Raw genomic sequence first — 11,013 nt, 5'->3', positions numbered from 1 at the left:
AAGGCCATAATCGATCACCACAAGACAATAATAATAAACAAATTATTATTATTATTATTAATTTAAATTCTGTTAATTAAATAAACCAAATTAAATTCCGGCGACTCGTCACATTACACAAAGTTAGCCAGGGGTTCCGCTGCGGGGTTGCAGGGGAAGCGTCCCGACGCAAAATTTTAATGAATAATTTAATTTGAAATCGACGTCGATTTTCGCATCAACACTTGATACTTTAAAGCACAACTCTTGCGCAGTCACAATCCTAATCGCATAACTCTTTGACAGCATAACCCTTGTACCGTCATTAACCCTAATGCACCAATTTCAGACCGTCAAACACACCTCGATTTTTAATTCAGTATGATTGATCAACACGTCATTGCTTCACCATACTAATGTGGGATCAAGAAGTAAATGACCATTGATCGCTCAAAGGAAAACAACCATTAAGTGTTTGAATGAACGAAATAGAAACAATATATCATATATATCGTATTTTACATCAGGATTATTTATATCGTATATATAACTTGATCGATCTCAATTGTGTAACCTATGGACGATCGATGTATCGCTGCTTCACCATACTAACGTCGGATTCCGAAGCATAGTCAACATCAATCATCCAAATCATACACACATGATGCCAAATTTAATTACTCGTTTATTCTTTTATTCATTATGTCTTTTAATCGTATTAATACAGAAAATACAGAAAATAAATAGCTATCAGATGCATGGTTTCGTAAGTGGCTCTGATACCACTGAAGGAGAATAGCGATCCAAAACACAGCGGAATTTAGTGATCCTTATGAATGAGCATGATCAGTGATAGAATCGTTACCTCTTGTGGCGATAGAAACCTTTGATGCAGATCTACAGAGCGATCACAAACGTTGAATGGTGACAACGCCTCTACTCAGTCCACACGAGCAGATTCCTTCAATCTCAGTGCTAGTTGCTACGAATGAAGGCTTTATGTGTGTGTGTGTGTGTGTGTGTGTGTGTGTGTGTGTGTGTGTGTGTGTGTGTGTGTGTGTGTGTGTGTGTGCGTGTGTGTGTATGTGTGTGTGTGTGTGTGTGTGTGTGTGTGTGTGAGAGAGAGAGAGAGAGAGAGAGAAACGAAATTACAACTGAACAAATGCTTCTACATAAGGGTTCTATTTATAGAACCACTTGTGTGGGATGCAAGCTAAAAAGCCCACTTAAGTGTATGTGGCCCATATCTTATGATATGCCAAAATCACTTAAGCGCGTGGTACCTTACCATATTTCGTATTTTACTTAAGTATATCGTACCTTAAGATGTTTTACAATTCACTTAAGTGCACCGAACCTTACGATGTTCCTTATTTACTCTATCTCTCATCATTTCGTCCTTTTGTGTGTGACCCTGTAGGCTTTCACGATATTAGTAATTATATTAAATCACATATTTAACATAATAAACATTGAGCGGTATCTAGCAACACATCATTGCTACCCAAGACACGAAAATGTCATGTGATCTGACAAATCCTTTTGTGATAATACTTATATGTACAATTACCCTTTTGCCCTTATGTCTATATTGAACACAAGGCATAGACTGTGTCATCCTTGTCCAGTTCAATATTGGGTCCATAGACATTTATCCTGTTATGCAGGATGGGCAAATTCCAGGTCACTCATGTCCCTCAGCATGCTTCATGGAGTAACCATCAACTGTCTTTATGGTCAACCAGTTATGGACAACATTTGATCAACAATAAGGCACTCGACTCTACATCTAGGGTCTATAGTGGTTTCAGGTCGAAGGGTGGTATACACCATTATCACCATAAGAATAACTTATGACACTTTGCATAACATTCTATATAGTATTCTCATAGCGGGTCAATCCAGTATAAATATTACTCTTAATATTCATACCTATGTTTAAGACTTGATAACTCCTTATCCGTGATCCATGAAATGTGATCATCAGTCTATATACATAATAGTCTTAATGCTTTAATGTTATCCCACTTCACAATAAAGCTCGACTACAAATACTTTAAGAATAATGTCCTTATGTTTAATGGGATCTCATGATTAAGTCACACTTGATACATTAAACGGACTAACTATTCTATGGACTTTATTAAACAAACATAATAAAGAAAAAAACTTTTATTATTAATAAATAATTTGATACAAGTACCAAAGTATTGACATCTAGAGCTTACACCAACAGATAGAACTTGAGGAAAAACAACTTCAGATATTGCGGATAGAAACAAGTAAATAGAGATTGGTCTTGAACTATTCAAGTTTCATACTCTTCAGATACAATATTAGTAATTCGATCATTATTAGTCTTGAACATGAAAGAAATATGAGGATTAATTTCCATTTTATGGAGTTTGTAAGTGAGTATGATACCTTCAACTTTTTTATTCAAAATATACATTTTTCTTGTATCTTGATCTCCAACTTTGGCGCGAAGGTATTTGATGAGGTTGAATTCAAAAATTTCAAAGATGCAACTTAAGATGATCAAAATATATTTTGTGAATCTTGTGGAGAACTTTCAAGAACCACCATTGAAGATCTATGAAGTGTTAAGCTGCAACTGAGTTTCAAGTAGAAAAGAAGACAAAGACAAGGCATAAGAGGTTCCTTCAAGCATATGATACTATATCGAATGAGCTATGAAACTTGAAAGAATGATATTACAAAATCTTTTTCTAATTATTAGTATTAGTTCATTACTTTACAAATGAATGGCGATGAACTAATTATACACACCATAAAGTTAATTACACACTAACCAACTTGTTTAACTAACTTAGCCTTCTCTAACTAATTTTACCAAAACAATTACACTATATTTGTTTATTCTAATATATTTTTTTAATGGAAAATAATCAACTATATATCTAAGAAAAAAAGTTACATGCACACTACCAATATTGCCCTTTTACTTCAAAATTACTACACTTGTAAAAGGTTAAAATAGTAAATAGATAATCTTTCAAATTAATTCACTATTCTTCAACCAATTTTCACCATGTATCAAATTCTTACTTGACATTTTTTTCAACTTTCACCTTTTTCCCCTCTTCCCACTATTCAAGACACTTTTTTTACTCTTTTCAAAATTTAAAATTCAAATTATTATTAATTTTCCTAATCTATCTCATTTATTTCTCCCCGCATTTAACTTTTTCTCTTTCTCTTTATCTCTCATTAACTTTTTATTATTAAACAATAATATTCAAATTTCAAATTTCAAACTTTTTCTAAATTTTTCCACACTTTTGAAATCCAAATCTTCTCTAAGTTTTTCCACACTTTCAAATTATTATTTAAATATTTTAATAAAATTTTACGATAAAGAATACTTTTAATTATATATTTCTAAGTTTACACTTATATGAATTTGAGTTTGAAATTTTTTATTTTTAGTTTTTACGACATATTTAACAAATTCAAATTATTTATTATCAATAAAAAATACTTATTAATTTATCTTTTAATTTTAATAAAATTGACAATTTATTTTATCAAACAACTAACGTTATATCTCACGAGTCACTATCATCATAATTGAATTGTTTTCAAATGCCAAAATTTCTCTTTTTTTTCCTCTCCATTTCAGGGGCATTTTTTATTTATAATCATTTAATACAAATCTTTCAAACTATAATTTAAATACTTTAATAAAATTTTATTGTAAATTTTATTTTTAATTATATATAGCTAAGTCTACACTTATATAAATGCGAGTTTGAAAATTTTTATTTTTAGTTTTTATGAAATATTTAACCAATTCAATTTATTTATTATCACTAAAAAATACTTATTAATTCATTTTTTTTATTTTAATAAAATTAATGGTTTATTTTATCACACATATGATTTATACTTATTAATTCAATTTTCGTTTTTCTATCTTATTGGTCCTTCTTTTTTATTTCCTCAGCATAAGATTTATACTTAACATATCATTTTTACCAAATTTTCTTTTTATTGGGAAATATCTATCGATTTTTACATCTAGGATTTACATATACAACATATATCATTGTCAAGGTCAAGAATATCTTTTTTATTGTTTAGATTAGAAAATGATATTCCCAAATTAAAAAAAAAAGACTAAAAAAACGGTTGGGTTGTGCCATACATATGAAAGAGTATAGAATAATGATGTATTTCCCAAATCAAATATCATGGTAAAATTTAGCAATGACCCATTCGAATTCATTGATAATATTAGTTGATGGATCATTTATAAAAAGGTTTTATTAACTCCTAAGTTATGTCGAGTAGACCTTGTTGTTGTTGCTATAATTCTTAATTCATGCGTTGTATGGGGAGATTTATGTCACCACAAACAGAAACGAAAGCAAAGGTTGGGTTCAAAGCTGGTGTTAAAGATCATAAATTGACTTATTATACTCCTAACTATCAAACCAAAGATACTGATATCTTGGCAGCATTCCGAGTAATTACTCAACCTGGAGTTCCACCTGAAGAAGCAGATGCAGCGGTAGCTACAGAATCTTCCATTGGTACATGGACAAGTGTGTGAACCGGTGGACTTACCAGCCTCGATCATTATAAAGGACACTGCTACGAGATCGAGTTTGTTCCTGGAGAAGATAATCAATTGATTGCTTATGTAGTTTATCCCTTAGACCTTTTTGAAGAAGGTTCTGTTACTAACATGTTTACCTCCATTGTAGGTAATGTATTTGGGTTCAATGCCTTGCACGTTCTACGTCTGGAAGATTTATGAATCCCAAATGCTTATGTTAAAACTTTCCAAGTCCTCATCACGGAATCCAAGTTGAGAGAGATAAGTTGAATACATATGGACGTCCCCTATTGGTATGTACTATTAAACCAAAATTGGGTTTATCCGCTAAGAAATATGGTAGAGCAGTTTATGAATGTCTCCGCGGGGACTTGATTTTACCAAAGATGATGAAATTGTGAACTCCCAACCATTTATGCGTTGGAGAGACCGTTCCTTATTTTGTGCTGAAGCAATTTATAAATCACAGGCCAAAACAGGTGAAATAAAAGGACATTATTTGAATGCTACTACAGGTACATGTGAATAAATGCTAAAAAGAGCGGTATTTGCTAGAGAATTGGGCGTTCATATTATAATGGATGACTACTTAACAGATGGATTCACTGCAAATACTACCTTGTCTCGCTATTACCGGGATAATGGTCAACTTCTTCATATCCACCATGCAATGCATGCAGTTATCGATAGACAAAAAAATCATGGTATGCACTTTCGTGTATTAGCTATAGCCTTACGTTTGTCTGGTGGAGATCATATTCACATTGGTACTGTAGTAGGTAAACTTGAAGGAAAAAGGGAGATTACTTTAGGTTTTGTTGATTTACTACGTGATGATTATATTAAAAAAGATAGAAGTCACCGTACTTATTTCACTCCAGATTGGGTTTCTTTACCTGGTGTTATCCCTGTTGCTTCAGGGGGTATTCACGTTTGGCATTTACCTTCTCTGACCGAGATATTTGGAGATGATTCTGTACTCCAATTCGGTGTAGGAGCTTTAGGACACCCTTGGGGAAATGCACCTGATGCCATAGCGAATCAAGTAGCTTTGGAAGCATGTGTACAAGCTCGAAATGAAGGACGTGATCTTGCTCGCGATGGTAATGCAATTATCCATGAAGCTTGCAAATGGTGTCCTGAATTAGCGGTTGCTTGTGAAGTATGAAAGGAAATCAAATTTGAATTCCCATTAATGGATACTTTATCATTCGTTCTATTAATTTCCATTAAACTCGGCCCAATCTTTTACTAAAAGGATTGAGCCGAATATTGTATACAATACTTGTTGTATCTATAATAAATCCTATCGATCTTTCGGATTGATATATTTTTTTTCTACACTAATATTGACAAAAGTGTATCAAACAAATTTAATATGATCGTGAACAAATGGATCGATTGACTCATGTCAGATAGGTTTTTTACTTAATGGTGGATTCGTTGTATTTTGTTTGATGCAAACAAGACGTTTTTTTTATTCAAAGTGAAATAGAAATATGAAAAATCTGTAAAAAAAATAAAAATAATATAAAACTATAGTAATAGACAAATAACTACTGTACTAAACAAGTATCATTTTTTATTCTAATTTTGTGTTTTTTTTTCTCATTGTAATTTAATGTAATATGTAACATTTGATTCTATTATTTATAGAATTGCATTTTTTTTATTGCAATTGGCTATACACATCCTTGTTTGTAATTTAATTAGGGTTGCTAACTCAATGGTAGAGTACTCTGCTTTTAAGTGTGCCTCCATTTTTTACACATTTTTATGAACTAATTGATTCATCCATACCATCGGTAGGATTTGTAAGACCACGATTGATCCAAAAAGGAATGAATGGAAAAAGCAGCATGTCTTATCAACGGTGAATTCTAAAAAAAATTCATTCATATTGGATCCGACCAATATTTTTCTTTGAATTATTGACTCGGAACAAATGAATTACATTGGATTGAATTAATAAAGGGATAAATATTTTTTTTTTTCCAAAATCAAAAGAGCTATTGGTCCAAAAAATAAAGAATTTCTAACTAGCTTGTTGTCCTAGAAAAATGAGAAGAAACAAGCGAGACGAGATACTCCATTAATCGGTTTTGACTCGTTTTCTAGGTATCTATTCATATTTGTTTTTTATTTCAATTCGAATATATATATATATATATATATATATATATATATATATATATATATATATATATATATATATAATACCTTATTTTGATTGTATCGCACTATATATCATTTGAGAATTAAATGAATCTCTGATCCTTTGAACAAATAAGATTTAGAAAATTAAGGAATATCAAGTATATTTAGAAAAATCTAGATCTCGCCAATAAGACTTCCTATACCCACTTCTTTTTAGGGAGTATATTTATGGACTTCCTTATAGTCATAATGTTGATAAATCCATTTTTTTTTTAAAATGTAGGTTATGTCAATAAATATAGTTTATTAATTGTAAAATGGTTAATTACTCGAATGCATCAACATAATCATTTAATCATTTCGGCTAATGATTCTAACAAAAATCCATTTTGGAGTTATAATAAGAATTTAGATTGTCAAATAATATCAAAGGGTTTTGCCATCCTGGTGGAAATTCCATTTTTCCGAAAATTAAGCTCTTCCTTCGAGGAGTCAGAAATCCTCAAATCTTATAAAAAATTGAGATCAATTCATTCCATTTTCCCATTTTTCGAAGATAAATTTACCTATTTAAATTATGTGTCAAATATACGAATACCCTATCTGATCCATCTGGAAATCTTAGTTCAAATCCTTCATACGGGATGAAAGATGTCCTTTTTTTCATTTATTATGGTTGTTTCTTTATCATTTTTTAAATTGGAATAGTTTTATTACTATAAAAAAATAGATTTCTACTTTTTCAAAAAGTAATTCAAGATTATTTTTGTTCCTCCATAATTTTTATGTATGTGAATAGGAATATATCTTGGTTTTTCTATTTAATAAATCCTCTTATTTAGGATTCAAATCTTTTAGGATTATGTTCGATATCAAGGAAAACGCATTCTGCCTTCAAAGAATGCGCTTTTTTTATGAATAAAAGGAAATACTATTTTATCCATTTATGCTAATGTTCTTTTGATGTTTTATCTCAACTAAGAATGATCAATATAAACCCATTATCTGAATATTCATTTCAGTTTTTAGGCCATTTTTGAAATGTGCAACTAAATTGTTTAGTGGTACGGAGTCAAATGCTGCAAAATACATTTCTAATCGAAATTGTTATAAAAAAATTGGATATAATAGTTCCAATTATTTCTCTAATTAGATCCTTGGCTAAATCTAAATTTTGTAATGTATTAGGGGAGCCTGTTAGTACCGGTCTGGACCGATATTCATCCGATTTTGATATTTTTGCGAATATGCAAAAATCTTTCTCATTATTATAATGGATGCTAAAAAAAAGTTTGCATCGTAATAAAATATATACTTTGGATTTCTTATATTAAAACTTTGGCTGGTAAACAGAAAAGTATTGTACCCTCTTTTTTTTTTTGTTGAAAAAATCAGGTTTAGAAGAACTATTGCAAGAATTCTTTAGAAAGTAGAAATCAATGAACTTTCATGAAAACATTTCACGGGATTCAGCCAATTGTCTTGATTTGCTATCTCATTGATCCATAACTTAGATTTTTTGAGAAATATAATAGTCATCCAATAATAAGGGTTTCCTTTTTTTTTTTCTTTCCAAATGATCCGTTTGCAGACCTATTGATTCTAACAATTGATTCCTGAGTGTATTATTCATACATTTCAATTCATCCATATGGATCTAGGACTTATGAATGGGCATACTCCCAAAACTTTCAAAGAAAAAAGGAAATGAGTTTGACAAAAGGGGAAGAAGTTTGGACAAAAACAAATAAAGTGACTCAGAAAAAAAAATTTGTCGATAACCTCAGACCAATCTATAAACTGCTATTCTGCTCATAAATGAAATGGTCCAAATGTTCCTGAAAATTTTTGCTCCTCTGGGACCATTTGCATTTATATCTATTTGGATCTTTCTTCACAGATCTCTCCGTTTGATAAATTAAAATAAATTATTAATTTTATTAAAAATTAATAATTTTTAAATTATTAATTCAACTATATATCTAAGAAAAAAAAGTTACATACACACTATCAATATTGTCCTTTTACTTCAAAATTGTTACACTTGTAAAAGGTTAAAACAATAAATAAATAATCTTTCAAATTAATTCACTATTCTTCAACCAAATTTTGCCATGTGGCAAATTCTTACTTAACATTTTTTCCAACTTTTTTTCCCTCTTCTCACTCTTCCTGTCACTTTTTTTCTCTCTTTTCAAAATTTGAAATTCAAATTATTATTAATTATTATTCTTACCAATAATTGTCACTTATGCCAATTTTCCTAATCTATCTCATTTATCTCTCTCCACATTTAACTTATTCTCTTTCTCTTTGTCTCTCATTCACTTTTTATTATTAGACAATAATATTCAAAGTTCAAATTTTAAACTTTTTTTAATTTTTTTCACACTTTTGAAATCCAAATCTTCTTTAATTTTTTCCACACTTTCAAATTATTATTTAAATATTTTAATAAAACTTTATGATAAAGAATACTTTTAATTATATATTGATAAGTTTACACTTATATAAATTTGAGTTTGAAATTTTTTATTTTTAGTTTAAACAACATATTTAACCAATTCAAATTATTTATTATCAATAAAAAATACTTATTAATTTATCTTTTAATTTTAATAAAATTGACAATTTATTTTATCAAACAACTTGATTTCTATCTCACGAGTCAGTATCGTCATAATTGAATTATTTTCAAATGTCAAAATTTTTGTTTTTTTCTTCATCTCAGGGGCATTTTTTATTTATAATTATTTAATACAAATATTTCAAATAATTATTTAAATATTTTACTAAAATTTTATTGTAAATTTTATTTTTAATTATATATCGCTAAGTTTACATTTATATAAATGCGAGTTTGAAATTTTGTATTTTTAGTTTTTATGAAATATTTAACCAATTCAATTTATTTATTATCACTAAAAAATACATATTAATTCATTTTTTTTAATAAAATTAATAGTTTATTTTATCAGACAACTAATTTTTCATCTTATGAATTACTATTATCGTTTTGAATTTTTTTTGAATGCTGAAATTTCTCTTTTTTTCTCCATTTCATATGTCTTTTTTTTCTTTTTTTATTGATAATTTAATACAATTGAGTTAGACGCACATTATTATTTTACAATCAAATAATCCATTTTAAATTTTCATATGAAACTAAATACATTTTAGATTCAATTGTAATAAAATTAATAAGAAAAAATTATTCCACAGATCCTTAAGTATTATTTTATAACAGATTGGTCCTTTGAGTTTTTTTTGGTGTAACTTGATTCTTTAAGTTATCAAACATGTGCACCATTACTCTTTTTTTAGCAGAGTAAATGTGCTAATTATGGATGCAATTATTTTAAATGGTATAAAAATGATGAAATACAACCAGAAATACAACCGTTACACATTTTTAAATGTTCAAAATGTGATAAAAAAATATAGAAATTACATTGAATGATTAAGTTGTTAAAAAAAACTTAGAGGATCAATATGTTTTAAAAAATTAACTTCAAAAATCTCTCATGTAATTTTGCCAATTAATAAGGTATTTTATTAAATTAATACTAGTAATACTTAATACACATTCAAACAACTAATATTATTAACAATTCAACAATTATTTTTACTTGGTAGACAAAATTCTTATTTTTAAACCATGATTAAAGAGAGTTTATTTTATTTCAACAATCACTATCAACATAATACCTATTTTATTTTAGTCATTAATAATATGTGTGATATATCACCACCTCAAATATACATTTAAGAAATAAAGATACATACACACTCCCAATATTATCCTTTTCCTTTAAAATTATTATACTTGCAAAAGATTAAAACAATTAGTAGTAAATATTCCAAATTAATTGACTCTTCTACAACCAAATTCTGCCATTTACTCTACACTTTTTCAACTTTCATTTTTTTTTCTCTCTATTCTCACTCTTTCATTTATTTTTATCTCTTTCCAAAATTTGAAATTAAAATTATTATAACCATTATTATTAATTTATTATTATTATTACCGATTTATGTCCTTCCTATTAATTTTCCTTATCTATCTCATTTATTTCTTCCCACATTTAACTTTTTATCTTTCTCTTTTTCTCTCATTCACTTTTTATTATTTTACACAATTATATTCAAAATTCAAATTTCAAATATTTTCTAATTTTTTTCACACTTTTGAAATTCAAATCTTCTCTAATTTTTTCCACACTTTCAAATTATTATTTAAATATGTTAATAGAATATTATTATAAAAAATATTTTTAATTTTATATTGCTAAGTT

General features: G+C 28.3%; 2 pseudogenes; both read left to right on the top strand.

Annotated features, from left to right (window-relative positions):
* Positions 1-4,217: 4,217 nt before the first annotated feature.
* LOC127087824 (ribulose bisphosphate carboxylase large chain-like) lies at positions 4,218-5,729 on the top strand (annotated as a pseudogene).
* Positions 5,730-5,953: 224 nt separating this feature from the next.
* Positions 5,954-8,151, top strand: LOC127078929 (maturase K-like; annotated as a pseudogene).
* Positions 8,152-11,013: the final 2,862 nt, after the last annotated feature.

Source organism: Lathyrus oleraceus, chromosome 5 (genome assembly GCF_024323335.1).
Source record: "Lathyrus oleraceus cultivar Zhongwan6 chromosome 5, CAAS_Psat_ZW6_1.0, whole genome shotgun sequence".
In the NCBI taxonomy this organism is placed as follows: Eukaryota; Viridiplantae; Streptophyta; class Magnoliopsida; order Fabales; family Fabaceae; genus Lathyrus; species Lathyrus oleraceus.
This window is presented reverse-complemented; position numbering and strand designations above follow the sequence as displayed.